Raw genomic sequence first — 14815 nt, forward strand, 5'->3', positions numbered from 1 at the left:
AGATAATGAAATTCAGTCACCATTCAGGGGAGTCAAATGGACCTATGAAACTACTAATGAACTTTAATTGCTAGCCAGGGAAAATAAAGGTTCTTGTTTAAATGAATTATCTGAATATGATTATGAAGATATATTACAGAGTATTGAACAGATCAATTTATTCGTGCAGCAAGGGAAATTTGCATACACTACAGTTCAATACTTGCTACAGGTACTGGAGATCCTTAGGAATAAGAAATCGGCCAATCACCTGCTAAATAACCCAATTGTTTCTGCCACTAACACATTTGCAAACTATGATCAGCTGGAATGCTCAGCTGTTAAATATGCATGGGATCCTCCATTTGAGAAAGGAGAGATGGAAGCCCTGGTCTATGAATGGAAGAAAGATGCAAGTTCATTTTGTCAGTTTTACAGTGCAAAAAGTGAATTAGTATTGAATGCATGCATTAAGTCTGCCTATAACCTAATAAAAACTGGTGTGTGTGGGTATGACTTTGTGGCTCCATTGATCGATGTGTGGAGAATGATTCTGGACGATTTTTATGCGATTCAATCAGTTGATACCAGGGAAGACACACTGTCAAGTGGAGATTGTTCCACTTCCTCAGTTCCTGAGGACTCGCCTGCTTCAGCACCTTTGGCTAATTCAGCGAGTGATTCAGAGCTCCTTTTGTGTGAAATCGAAGTTCCTGTAATTCCACCCTGTACCATGGATAACTCAGTGTTACTTCCCAGTAAGACAGAAATTACTAATACTTCCTTAATCTTGCCCTGCACAAATTTCTCAGCAGAGGACCCAGAGGTCCTGCTGACTTCTGAGTCCAGCCTAGCCAGTACTCATGAATCTTTGTTCAGTGAAACAGACACCAGAAAAATCTTACCTGTCTCTGCAAACACTTCTGCAGAAATTACCTGTGTTAATAAAGTTCAACTCCTGTCTGATCCAGCAGATGCCAATAGATGCACTACATCAGTTTCTGAGTCCCAGCAATCCTGTCCAGAAATCTCAGAACCCCAGCATCTGAATTTTCCAATTTCACAATTGAATGGTGATTTAGATGCGCAAACATTGTGTTTTGATCTTCCTGTTTCTACACCTCACTCTAGTTTCATGAATAACTCAGAGCGTCTGCTATGTGAGTCCGAAATCGCAGAATTATTACCGTGTTCAGAAAATGTTCCAGTGAACTTGCCCTGTACCATGAATTGTGCAGTAGATCTCTCCAATGAAACTCAGGTCACAGAATCATTATGCTGTCCAGCAGGTGCTTCCATGGTTTTGCCCTGCAGTGTGGACTGTTCGGTGATCCTGTCCAGTGAAGCTGTGGTCACAGAGTCTTATGCTTCACCTAGTACTTTGGATACTTCAAACCCTCTAGCAGAACAGTCTGAGGCACTGCTTACCTCAGTTGGTGTTGCAGTAATATTCACTTGTCTAGCAGCTGTTTTGGAATTACAGTCTGCTCTAATAAAGCTTGATGAATTTCTGCCCAGCGAAGCAGAAGCCATTGAAATATTGTCCTTGTCAGCAAGTGTGTTAGATACCTTGCCCTGTACACAGTCTGATTTAACCAATGTTGTTGAGTCCCTCTCCAGTGTTGTAACAGCCGAGGAACTCCAGCCCTGTCCTCTGAATGTTTCAAAAGTCTTGCCCTGTAACATGGATAATTCTGACTCGCTGGAAAAAATAATAGAAATCTCAGAATTTCAGTCCGGGTTAATGAGTGTTTCTGAAACCCAGCCCTGTATCCTGGAAAATTCTGGTTCTCTGGCCGGTGTGGCAGAAGTTCCAGAGCCCCCTTCCTGTCCAGTGAGTTACTCAGTTTTGCCTAGTTCAGTGGGGATTGCTGCAATATTGACTTGTTTTGCAGCCCTTCATGAGCTCCAGTCCAGTGTATTTGATGAGTCTCTGTCTAGTCCAGAAGAAGCTATGGGAACCCTGTCTAGTTCAGTGCATACATCAGAAGATTTGCCCTGTCTTGTAAATGCCCCTGAACATGATTTGTTAATAACCCTGCTGGAATCAGCGACATCTAAGTCTGATCCTGCAGTTTTTAGTGAGAATCCAGTAACTATGAAGTCTAGTCATGATGAATTTTTTTTGCCCAGTTCTGGTTTCGGTCCTGTCTTGACTGACTTTGAGGTTCGCAGTTCCTTGACATGCCCAGAGGTTTCTCTTGTGCCGGTGTGCCCAGATGTGCTTCGTATGCCAGACTGCCCAGATGTGTCTGTGTTAGCGTGCTCACGTGCTTCCCTAGTGGAGACATGTTCTGATGTTGCCGGTTGGCCTGCATGCCCGGAGATGGTTCTGGTCCCTAAAAGCCCTGATCTTGATGTTTGTCCTTGTGACCCTGACTCTGGAGTTGCCCTGGGTTCCATAGGGGTTCTTGATAGTTCTCCATGTGAGCCTAAGGGGCGTTCTGACCACAAATGGGCGAACACCTGGATGTTCGGGTTCGGGAAAGTTCGCCGAACATGGCCGAGATGTTCGGCATGTTCGGGCCGAACCCCGAACTTCCCGAACATCCCTATTTTGGGGGCCCTATGGGGTCGCAGGCATAAGGGGGGAGCATGCCCCGATCGCGGGGGGGGTCGGAAATTCCCCCCACCCCCTCCGCTAGCGCTCCCCCCTCTGCCCGCTTCCCCATTCAAAAGTTTCAAGAAGTACCTGTATAGCGGATGGCCTGGCAGTGGGCGGCACTGTGGAGTGAGGAGGAGGAGGAGTCCGGAGAGTGACGAGTTGAGGGAGGCCGGGCAGCGGGCGTGAGGTCAGCGAAAGGGCGGAACTTCCGCCCTTTCTCTGACCTCACGCCCGCTGCCCGGCCTCCCTCAACTCGTCACTCTCCGGACTCCTCCTCCTCCTCACTCCACAGTGCCGCCCACTGCCAGGCCATCCGCTATACAGGTACTTCTTGAAACTTTTGAATGGGGAAGCGGGCAGAGGGGGGAGCGCTAGCGGAGGGGGTGGGGGGAATTTCCGACCCCCCCCGCGATCGGGGAATGCTCCCCCCTTATGCCTGCGACCCCATAGGGGGGCCGTATTGCGGCCTGTTCGGCCGAACAGGGCCCTGTTCGCCCGAACAGGGGCCCTGTTCGGCCCTGTTCGGGGGCATACAGAAGTTCGGGGCGAACCCGAACTTAAAAGGCCGAACACCATGAGGTGTTCGGCCGAACTCGAACATCACCCGAACAGGGTGATGTTCTGCAGAACCCGAACAGTGGCGAACACTGTTCGCCCAACACTAGTTCTGACCTGTGGGGATCTCTTTGGAGCTTCCAAGTGTTCTGGGAGATCTCTGAGGAAACTTGTCCTGGTACCTTGGACTGGTTCAACAGTGGGTTTTGTGTTGGTAAGGACAGTTCCGGTGGGCATTGCAAAGGCTTTGGCGTTTTTGGACAGTCCTTGGAAGGCGGTGGGTATCGCGCAGAGAGTTTCTTGGGGTTGTTTTCTGGAAGTCGTGGTTCTGATGGGTGTCACACTGAGGCTTGTAGTGCTGACGGGCATGGTTCGGTAGGTTCTGGTTCCAATTGGTCTAGTTTTGGTGAGACTGATTCGGGAATTTGGTTTTGTCGGACGGATCCGACCTTCATGAATTTTCAGTCAGATCAGTTTGCTGGATTTCCCACTTCTGATTTTTTGGTTTGGGTGGTTCAGGAGAAATATGTCAGTTTTCATAGGCGTCCAGAGGCCGCGTTTAAGGGAGGGGGTACTGTTATGATCGCTTTTGCAGCGTTTACTGCTGACTGCAGTGGTATTGCAAACCAAGCAGTTCTAATGTCATTACATGCATTTGCTTGCATAGTTTGGTTTGCACTTAAACTAGTTGCTGATTCCATCTGCAGTCGCTCTGAAGTTTATGACAGTTTAATATGCTTTTGTGTAAACAAACATTGTCTGCTGCAGTGGAGGGGCGGTCCCTTTCCTGCAGGCTGCATATCATTGTCTGCCTTTTCCTGCTATCAGCCTGTGATTAATTACCATTCACTTGTGTGGGAATCTGCAGGTCTGCTCCCATTGGATGACCTCAGTATAAAGAACTGCTTCCTGCAATGCCTCATGGGCTATCATAGTCTCAGATTGTATCTGTTACTCTGCTCGTGCCCCACCTCGTTCCTGGTCCGTGTGGACTGCGCTGACTCCTGCGAAGGGGTCAGCGAGTCCTCCTAGTTCTGCTCTTGTTCTAGAAGTTGCTACTTGCTTGTCTTGTGTCATATATTGGTTCATCGCCAATATATACGCATACTTGCGCATTTTGTTATTTTCCTTGTATTCGTGTTACGTTAATATATCAGTGTCGCTGATATATACGTACACGAACTGTTTATTTCCTGTGTTCAGTTAGTCAGTTTTCCAGCACGTTTTGGTAGTTTGCGCGTACCGTGAACACCCGTGCTGAGCTAGTTATCCTGTTCCTGGTTCTGTTTGTGGATTGCGTTCATCTCTGCGAAGAGATAGCGAATCCTTCTGAGTCCTGTTCCCTGTATTACTCCAGTCTTAGTCAGCGTTCCTGCTTATGTCATATATCGGTTCATTGCCGATATATACATATGTTAGTCAGACCTTACAAAGAGTTTCATTGATAGCTGTAATTGTAATACGCTAGGAAAACATACTTATTGTATATTTATCTGTGTTACGTTCATCTGTCTCGATCTTGCTATTTTCTGACTATTCTGTCCTGTCTTTGTGAGGCACGCCATCGCCGCAACGCATTGGCTGCCTCATTCCAGTCTGTCTGGTTTTGGACGCTTGCTGTCGCTAAGTAGCCGCTAGCTAGCAAGCGTTCATTCTGTCTACTTATTCTGATCTCCTCAGTCCTGGTTAATGCGCTCAGCGCTACTTTGCGCTGAGACGTTATTACGAAAGTGTTGTTTGTGGCTGTTCGGATCTGCACCGGCTCTGTGCGCCACAATCTCCTATTGGAGTCAGTCCTCTCCTCCACTAAACTGGGAATATCCTGATCCCTTGTGCTGGTGTGTGTACCTCCTTCACGTCAGCTTATGTGTTGTATGCTGACTGTGGAGATTACACCTCCAAGCTTAACAGTAGGTAGTGCCATGTGTGGTCTGGATGTGTGCCATAGGAGAGTACTGAGTCTCATATGGGTTCAGACCAAGGGTGGGTACTGGTTACTATTTGAGTGCTGGCCATGGATGGGTACTAGGTGCATATAATGGCTTTGGAACTTTGTGCTGTGTGAGTACTGTGCCATGTGGGTGTTGATTATGGGGGTTATAGGGTGTCATGTGGGTCTTAGGTGCAAATACTGAGTGCCAAGTGGGTACTGGGAGCAAGTACATGGTAACATCTGGGTAATGGGTGCTGGCTAGTGGGGTATTTGTTGTCATGTGGGTGCTAAATGCAGAAGCTCAGTGCCATGTGGGTTCTGGGTGCTGGCGCAGGGTGTCATGTGCATTCTGGCTGTATGGGTTGGTGTCAAGCATCATGTAGGTGTTGATTGCAGTTACTCAAGCCCTTGTGAGTTCTGGGTGCAAGTACTGGATGTCATATGTGAGTGTTTGGTGTTTGTGCTGGGCACCAAGTGGAGGCTTAGTGCAACTGGAACTACTGCAGATGAAACATGTGGGTGTTGGGTGCAGGTACATTGGTGTGAATACTTGGTGCATTGCCTGCACTAGGTGCTAGCTATGGGTGGGCATCGTGTGTCATGTGGATTCTGAGTGCAGGTACTTTGGGTGCTAGTACTGGTTTATGTGAGTTCAGATAATGTGCAAGTACTGTGCCAAGTGGGTGTGAGTACTGGGTGCCAGCTATAGGGTGAATGATGCAAGTACTAAGTGCCATATGGAGGTCGGATATAAGTATTAGGTGAAAGTTGCTTGGTGCAAGTACTGGGTGCTTGCTATAGTGGGGGTTACTGGTTGAGTGTAATGTGGGTGCTAAATATTGGTGGGATTGCGGTGGGTGCAGGGAGTGGGAGGTCACTGTGGGTACTGCTATGAATAGCATAGTTGCTGCTAGGAGAGATAGAGGTCAGTGTGGTTGCTGGGGGAGGTAGAGGTCAGTGTGGGTGCTGGTGGAAGGGTAGGTCACTGTGGGTTCTGTGGAAGGAAGAGGTCAGTATGAGTGTTGGAGGAAGGGGAGGTCACTGTGGGTGCTGGGAGAGGTCATTGTAGTTATTGGAGAAGGGAGTAGTTGTGGGTGCTGTGTGTTGGGAGAGATCAGTGTGGGCGCTGCTTTTGGGATCGGAGGTCCCTGTAAGTGCTGTAGGGGACAGGAGGGTAGCCTCTGGGGGGGGGGGGGGGAAGACCACTGTGGGTGCTGGGGGAAGGATAGGTCAGTGTGGGTGCTGGGGTAGGCAGGATCACTGCTAGAGCTGGGGAGGGAGAGGTGATTGTGGGTGGTAGGTGAAGGGAGAGGTCACTGTGGGAGGGAGAGGTCACTGTGGGTGCTAGGTGGAGGGAGAGGTCACTGTGGGAGGGAGAGGTCACTGTGGGTGCTGGGGGAGGGAGAGGTCACTGTGGGTGCTAGGTGGAAGGAGAGGTCACTGTGGGTGCTAGGTGGATGGAGAGGTCACTGTGGGAGGGAGTGGTCACTGTGGGTGCTGGTGGAGGGAGAGGTCACTGTGGGTGCTAGGTGGATGGAGAGGTCACTGTGGGTGCTGGTGGAGGGAGAGGTCACTGTGGGTGCTAGACGCAGGGAGAGGTCACTGTGGGTGCTAGGTGGAGGCAGAGGTCACTGTGGGTGCTGGTGGAGGGAGAGGTCACTGTGGGTGCTAGGCGCAGGGAGAGGTCAATGTGGGTGCTAGGTGGAGGGAGAGGTCACTGTGGGAGGGAGAGGTCACTGTGGGTGCTGGTGGAGGGAGAGGTCACTGTGGGTGCTAGGTGGAGGGAGAGGTCACTGTGGGTGCTAGGTGGAGGGAGAGGTCACTGTGGCAGGGAGAGGTCACTGTGGGAGGGAGAGGTCACTGTGGGAGGGAGAGGTCACTGTGGGTGCTGGTGGAGGGAGAGGTCACTGTGGGTGCTAGGTGCAGGGAGAGGTCACTGTGGGTGCTAGGTGGAGGAAGAGGTCACTGTGGGTGCTAGGTGGAGGGAGAGGTCACTGTGGGAGGGAGAGGTCACTGTGGGTGCTGGGGGAGGGAGAGGTCACTGTGGGTGCTAGGTGGAAGGAGAGGTCACTGTGGGTGCTAGGTGGATGGAGAGGTCACTGTGGGAGAGAGTGGTCACTGTGGGTGCTGGTGGAGGGAGAGGTCACTGTGGGTGCTAGGTGGATGGAGAGGTCACTGTGGGTGCTGGTGGAGGGAGAGGTCACTGTGGGTGCTAGGTGCAGGGAGAGGTCACTGTGGGTGCTAGGTGGAGGCGAGGTCACTGTGGGTGCTGGTGGAGGGAGAGGTCACTGTGGGTGCTAGGCACAGGGAGAGGTCACTGTGGGTGCTAGGTGGAGGGAGAGGTCACTGTGGGAGGGAGAGGTCACTGTGGGTGCTGGTGGAGGGAGAGGTCACTGTGGGTGCTAGGTGGAGGGAGAGGTCACTGTGGGTGCTGGGGAAGGAGATGTCACTGTGGGTGCTAGGTGAAGGGAGAGGTCACTGTGGGAGGGAGAGGTCACTGTGGGTGCTGGTGGAGGGAGAGGTCACTGTGGGTGCTAGGTGCAGGGAGAGGTCACTGTGGGTGCTAGGTGGAGGGAGATGTCACTGTGGGTGCTAGGTGGAGGGAGAGGTCACTGTGGGTGCTAGGTGGAGGGAGAGGTCACTGTGGGTGCTAGGTGGAGGGAGAGGTCACTGTGGGTGCTAGGTGGAGGGAGAGGTCATTGTGGGTGCTAGGTGGATGGAGAGGTCACTGTGGGTGCTGGGGAGGGAGAAGTCACTGTGGGTGCTAGGTGGATGGAGAGGTCCCTGTGGGTGAGGAAGAAGTCACTATGGGTGCTTGGGGAGGTAGAGGTCAGTATGGGTCCTAGGTGGAGGGTGAGGTCAGTATGCCACACTAGGATTCCTATCCAGACCTCTTCACCTGAAAGTGCCCCAGGAGGAGGCGGAGCTTCTCGCGGGTGGGCGGGGCTTACCGCGGCAGGGGGCGGGGCTTATTTTGCGCGATCAGAGGGGCCTTTTTACTGATTTTAAAAAGGGGGGGTGCCTGGGCACCCAGAGCACCCCCCTCTGCACGTGCCTGAGCATCATTTTCCCTTTATCACTTGCTCCATATTTTCAGCCTCCTCTTTCATGTGTAGCAACCCCTCTTTCATGTCTAGGCACCCCCTTGGGCTGCAGACACCCAAGACCCAGACCATTGTGGCCGTTCCAGAAATCCAGCCCCGTTGTCAGGTGGCCTCGCTCATGAGAAGGAGAACCACCTAACTGGCATGTTGCTTGTGTAATTTGCATAAGGCCCAGTAAAATTTACATGCATTTACATTTACATCCTACTGAAGCCTATTTCAATTTTGGAATATTTCCATATTCCCACTGGGGCTAATTTTTTATCCAAAACTATATGACAGATAGCACCACAAGCCCTCCTTTTTGGTACCCACTGAGATGAGGATGAGTAATTGGGCTTAATATTTGGACAAGGATGCTTTGTAAGGGGTGAGGCTTTCTACCCCCTTCCCTTTAACATGTACAACCTTTTGCAAAGTCCCCATCAAATGTTAAAAGCAACCATGTATACTGATTTATGAATGTGTTCTGAAGTTAACTGTCCTGTATATTAGAGAACACATAAAAAATATATTGTTATCAACTAAGATCAGGGCCATTGCTTCTATAAGGTCAAACTGAGCAAGTGCCCAAAGTCCAAAGCTCCTTAGGGGCCCCACATGTCAGGGACTGTCGTGGTCACAAATTTACTCTCAGTAGACTATGAAAATGAGAAGGGCTCCATCATTTTGCCCCATTTTACCTAAAACTGTCCCTGACTAAGTTCCACTTTTGTAGAAAACAAACCCGCTCAGTACATATTCTACACCTCAGAAAAATGCAGGAAGCAGATCCAGTTGGTAAAATAGTAGTGGTAACAGCATCACCAATAGTAGTAGCAGCAGCAGCAATAGTAGTAGTAGTAGCAGCAATAGTAGTAATAGCAGCAGCATTACCAACAGTAGTAGTAGCAGCATCACCAATAGTAGTAGCAGCAGCAATAGTAGTAGCAGCAGCAATAGTAGTAGCAGCAGCAATAGTAGTAGCAGCATCACCAATAGTAGTAGCAGCAGCAATAGTAGTAGCAGCAGCAATAGTAGTAGCAGCATCACCAATAGTAGTAGCAGCAGCAATAGTAGTAGCAGCAGCAATAGTAGTAGCAGCATCACCAATAGTAGTAGCAGCAGCAATAGTAGTAGCAGCAGCAATAGTAGTAGCAGCATCACCAATAGTAGTAGCAGCAGCAATAGTAGTAGCAGCAGCAATAGTAGTAGTAGCACCACCAATAGTAGTAGCAGCAGCAATAGTAGTAGCAGCATCACCAATAGTAGTAGCAGCAGCAATAGTAGTAGCAGCAGCAATAGTAGTAGCAGCATCACCAATAGTAGTAGCAGCAGCAATAGTAGTAGCAGCAGCAATAGTAGTAGCAGCATCACCAATAGTAGTAGCAGCAGCAATAGTAGTAGCAGCAGCAATAGTAGTAGCAGCATCACCAATAGTAGTAGCAGCAGCAATAGTAGTAGCAGCAGCAATAGTAGTAGCAGCATCACCAATAGTAGTAGCAGCAGCAATAGTAGTAGCAGCAGCAATAGTAGTAGCAGCATCACCAATAGTAGTAGCAGCAGCAATAGTAGTAGCAGCAGCAATAGTAGTAGCAGCAGCAATAGTAGTAGTAGCAGCAATAGTAGTAGCAGCATCACCAATAGTAGTAGCAGCAGCAATAGTAGTAGCAGCAGCAATAGTAGTAGCAGCATCACCAATAGTAGTAGCAGCAGCAATAGTAGTAGCAGCAGCAATAGTAGTAGCAGCAGCAATAGTAGTAGTAGCACCACCAATAGTAGTAGCAGCAGCAATAGTAGTAGCAGCATCACCAATAGTAGTAGCAGCAGCAATAGTAGTAGCAGCAGCAATAGTAGTAGTAGCACCACCAATAGTAGTAGCAGCAGCAATAGTGGTAGTTAGTGATAATCATAATCAGCTAATTACAATTACACAAAATTTCATGTACATTTTTACAGTTAGTTACGCCTATACCTAATTATGATTTGTGAATGCAATTGATTTTGTATAATTATTCATAATTTTCACGTAATTTCATGACAACTTTAGCATTGAATAGCAAAGGCCCCATACATGCTATTGACACCAAAATTGCTACATATGTTAAGGAGAAGGATGGGAACAAAGCAAAAAACCACAAGGTCAATTTTTAAAAAAGACCTTGTAGTTTTTGAGAAAATCGATTTTATAAATGCTAAGAAAAATGTTTTTTTAAACTCAGAAAAATAACAGTTTAGAAACCATTTTTCCTTTGCACTTTCAAAATCGATTTTCTCAAAAACTCCAAGGTCTTCTTGAAAAAATGTTTTGTACTTGTTCCCAGTATTCCCCTTAACATATGTGGCAATTTTGGTGATGATAGCCTGTATGAGGCCATTGCTATTAACTGCCAAAGTCGGCACGAAATTACCCAAAATTTTACGTAATTACACAAAATTACGGATGGATTACATTAACATGCAAAGTTAATTATGAATTTTCCCGAAATTTTGCTTTTCAATTTCTCATCGTGATTGCGAAATTACCATTATGCAAAATTTGAGCTTATCACAAGTAGTAGTAGCAGCAATAGTAATAGGAGCAGCAGCAATAGTAGAAGTAGCAGGCATCAGTAGTAGTAGCAGCAGTAGTAGCAGCAGAAGCAGCAGCAGCAGCAATTGTACAATTGCAATTGTAGTAGTAGCAGCAGAAGCAAGATTAGTAGTAGCTGCAGCAGCAGCAATAATAGCAGCAGCCATAATAGTAGCAGCAAAAGTAGTAGAAGCAACAGCAGCACCAATAATAATAGCAGCAGCAACAACAGTAGTAGTAACAGCATCAGCAATTGTAGTAGAAGCAGAAGCAGCAGCAATAGTAGTCCTAGCAGCAGCAGCAAGAGTAGTAGTTGCAGCAGCAGCAATAATAGTAGCAGCAACAGTAGCAGCAATAGTAGTAGAAGCAACAGCAGCAATAATAATATCAGCAGCAACAATAGTAGGGATAGTAGCAGCAGCAATAGTAGTCATAGCAGCAGCAGCAGCAGCAGCAAGAGTAGTAGTAGCAGCAGCAGCAGCAAAAGTGGTAGTAGCAGCAGCAGCAGCCAGCAGCAATAATAGTAGCAGCAATGGCAGCAGCAGCAGCAGCCTGCAGCAATAATAGTAGCAGCAGCAGTAGCAGCAGCAGCAATAGCAGTAGTAAGGAGTTGGCACATAAACCAAGGAAAGGATTGAATTCTGAATATATTTTGTAGTAAAAACTGCTAGACTTTAAAGCTGGCTGATATTTTGCACTTATATAACGTCTACTTTTAAAATGAATGTGGCTATGGATTGACACATGAATTATTATTATTATTATTATTATTATTATTATTATTATTATTATTATTATTATTATTATTATTATTATTAATAGTTATTATTATATAACAGTAATAAGTGCATATAACAAGAGAATCAGTCACGATATCTTCAGGAGGGATGAGAATAATGACAGCAATGTCCTCCCAGGTAACACAGCACAGCAGCAGACCCCTCAGCCCAGCCAGGACTCTTTGCTTTCACAATTCTGTCATCAGTCTCTCTTGACCTGGGAACCTCCTTCTGACTGTCTAGCCCGAGGAGGAATGAATTGTTTTTCCACGCCTGTCTGCTCCTCCAATTAAGAATGGAGACAATTGCTTCTAATAACGTGCTAATTTTGTTTGTACAAAAGCAAGAAAGGGCTGAGGTGTTACCATCACTCAGCGCGGGGATAGGGAGAGCTGGTCAGGCAGGCCACTGCATTAGTGTAATGTGTTAACGTGGCTTCTACGGGGGAAGATGACGAGAGGCTGACGAAACGTAGTCTGTATTCTCCTGCTCTATCTGTTGGGCTGTTTCCCGGAATTTCTGCAAATGGGCCGAAAAGCACCACAACAGAGCTTTATAAAGATTCATATTCCTGTCTGCAGTGAGTCTACTCTACACAGACTGGGAGGCTGCGGTTCAAATAACTTTTACATAAGCGGATAATGTATGTGCCGCCACTGAAAGGGATCGATTAATGTATAGTTACCTGGCTGCAGCTTGTCATTATTGTTGTAACTAAGGTTGGCACTGATGATAATAGCTCATCCGGAAGTTTAAAGAAAAGATATATATATTCCTGTGCTTATGTTTGTGTTTTCTCTTGTGTCTATATGCATGGTGTTTTTTTCCCCTTGTGTATGTTTATGTGTGTTTTCCCGTGTGTATGTAAGTGTTTTTTCCTGTGTTTGCGTGTGTTGTTTTCTCGTGTGTACATGTGTTTGTTTTCTATGTATGTTTTTGCTATCTCGTATGTGTACAGTATGTGTGTGCTTTCCTGTGTTTTTGTATTTATGTGTTTGTTTTCTTGTTATGTATATGTTTTCTCGTTTGTGTGTGTGTGTTTTTGCTTTCTAGTGTGTACAGAATTTGTGTGTGTGCGTTTTCTTGCGCAAGTATGTGTGTGTTTTCTGAGTGTACGTGTGTGTGCGTGTATATGTGTGTGTTTTCTCCTTTGTGTGTGTAATTCATCTACAAAGTAAACTGACAAATGACCAAACCATTAATTACATTGCTTTTTCAAAGTTCCGGGACAAATTAATTTTGCCTGTCTCCATAATCCTAACAAAAAAAATGACTTCCAGTATTTGTTAGAAAAAAACAAAAAACTTTTACGGTGCATTGTTATTGCTATTATTTTAAGAACAATAAATATTTATCTTTTAAAAAGAGGAGACATACATTTGTAAATGAGTTAACGTATTGACAATTTGGCAATTTAGCCTTAATATTTGTGCCTGGATGACTTCCTAATTTAAAGAGTGAAAAGCGCAATCCTGTCTAATTATTGATAAATTAATTAGAGGACAGGTCGAAGATGATGTGAGAACGATAATTCAGATTGGCGATAGTGTGAGAACGATAATTCAGATTGGTGATAATGTCAGAATTCAGATGAATGATACTGATGATGACAAGGACACTGATGTTTGTCATGCAATGACCTGGCACACAGGTGCTCTTCCAGCGCTATCCTGGCAGTGAGGAGGAGGTGGCTGAGTGGGTACCGGCTGGAGACTGTATCACCTCTGTGCTGTGACAAGTGATAGCCTATTTACTAGGTAATGTACCCGTGATTATGTGAGAAGTGTGAGAACAATGTGGAGGTGAAGATGATGAGCTCCCAGCTCCTGCCTGCAGTGAAGGTGTGACAGTCAGGCCCGCAATTATCTGCACATTCTCCTGTCTCACTAATTGATCACACCATAAATGTAGCACAATGCTCAGTTTCTGGGTGTATATCTGTATATGTCATGTGTGTGTCTCTATGTATAGTGTAGTGTGTGTGTGTGTGGAGGTGTAGTGTGTGTGTGTGTGTGCGTGCGTGCGTGCGTGCGTGCGTGCGTGCGTGCGTGCGTGCGTGCGTGTGTGTGTGTGTGTGTGTGTGTGTGTGTGTGTGTGTGTGTGTGTACACTGTGTGTCTTCAGTCTGCGTGTCCACAGTGTGGATGTGTGTACTGTGTGTGTTTGTGTTGTACAGTGTATCTACAGTGATTGTGTATCTTCCTGTGTACTGTGTGTGCGGTGTGCTGTGTGTGTACCTGTACTGTGTGTGTACTTTGTGTGTATATATGTGTCTGCAGTGTGTGTGTATCTGTGTGTCTTCAGTCTGTGTGTCCACAGTGTGGATGTGTGTGTGTGTGTACATGTACTGTGTGTGTACTGTGTGTGTATCTATGTGTCTGCAGTGAGTGTGTATCTGTGTGTCTTCAGTCTGTGTGTCCACAGTGTGGATGTGTGTGTGTTTGTGTTGTACAGTGTATCTACAGTGATTGTGTATCTTCCTGTGTACTGTGTGGAGTGTGTGGGTCTTTGTGTACAGTGTGTGTGTATGTACTGAGTTGTGCAGTGTGTGTGTGTGTGTGTGTGTGTGTGTGTGTGTGTGTGTGTGTGTGTGTACTGTGTGTGTACTGTGTGTGTATCTGTGTGTGTATCTAAGTGTCTGCAGTGAGTGTGTATCTGTGTGTCTTCAGTCTGTGTGTCCACAGTGTGGATGTGTGTGTGTGTGTTTGTGTTGTACAGTGTATCTACAGTGATTGTGTATCTTCCTGTGTACTGTGTGGAGTGTGTGGGTCTTTGTGTACAGTGTGTGTGTATGTACTGAGTTGTGCAGTGTGTGTGTGTGTGTGTGTGTGTGTGTGTGTGTGTGTGTGTGTGTGTGTGTGTGTGTGTGTGTGTGTGTGTGTGTCTGCGTAAACACTGTATGTATTTGTGTGTATGTTCATCCTGTATTATGTTCTGCATACCCCCCACATGATCACTGTATATTATTACCAGCCATTTCAACTCCCCAATGACCCCCCATTTTGACTCCCCTATTCCAAAAGTTATATATATATATATATATATATATATATATATATATATATATATATATATAAAGTGTGTGCATGAAACTTTCAGTGAAGTTGAGTAAAGACTGACAGTAATCAGTTAATCAGCACAGGATAAACATATAACCACTCAGACTATTATACATATTTAATTGCCATCTGTCTCCAGTTGTAAGATGGAAAGGGCCGACTCTGAATGCATACAGAACCAGTGTTTGGCAACTGTCACCTGTGGATATATCTATATCTATCTATCTATCTATCTATCTATCTATCTATCT

This window comes from Hyperolius riggenbachi, chromosome 1 (assembly GCF_040937935.1).
Source record: "Hyperolius riggenbachi isolate aHypRig1 chromosome 1, aHypRig1.pri, whole genome shotgun sequence".
In the NCBI taxonomy this organism is placed as follows: domain Eukaryota; kingdom Metazoa; phylum Chordata; class Amphibia; order Anura; family Hyperoliidae; genus Hyperolius; species Hyperolius riggenbachi.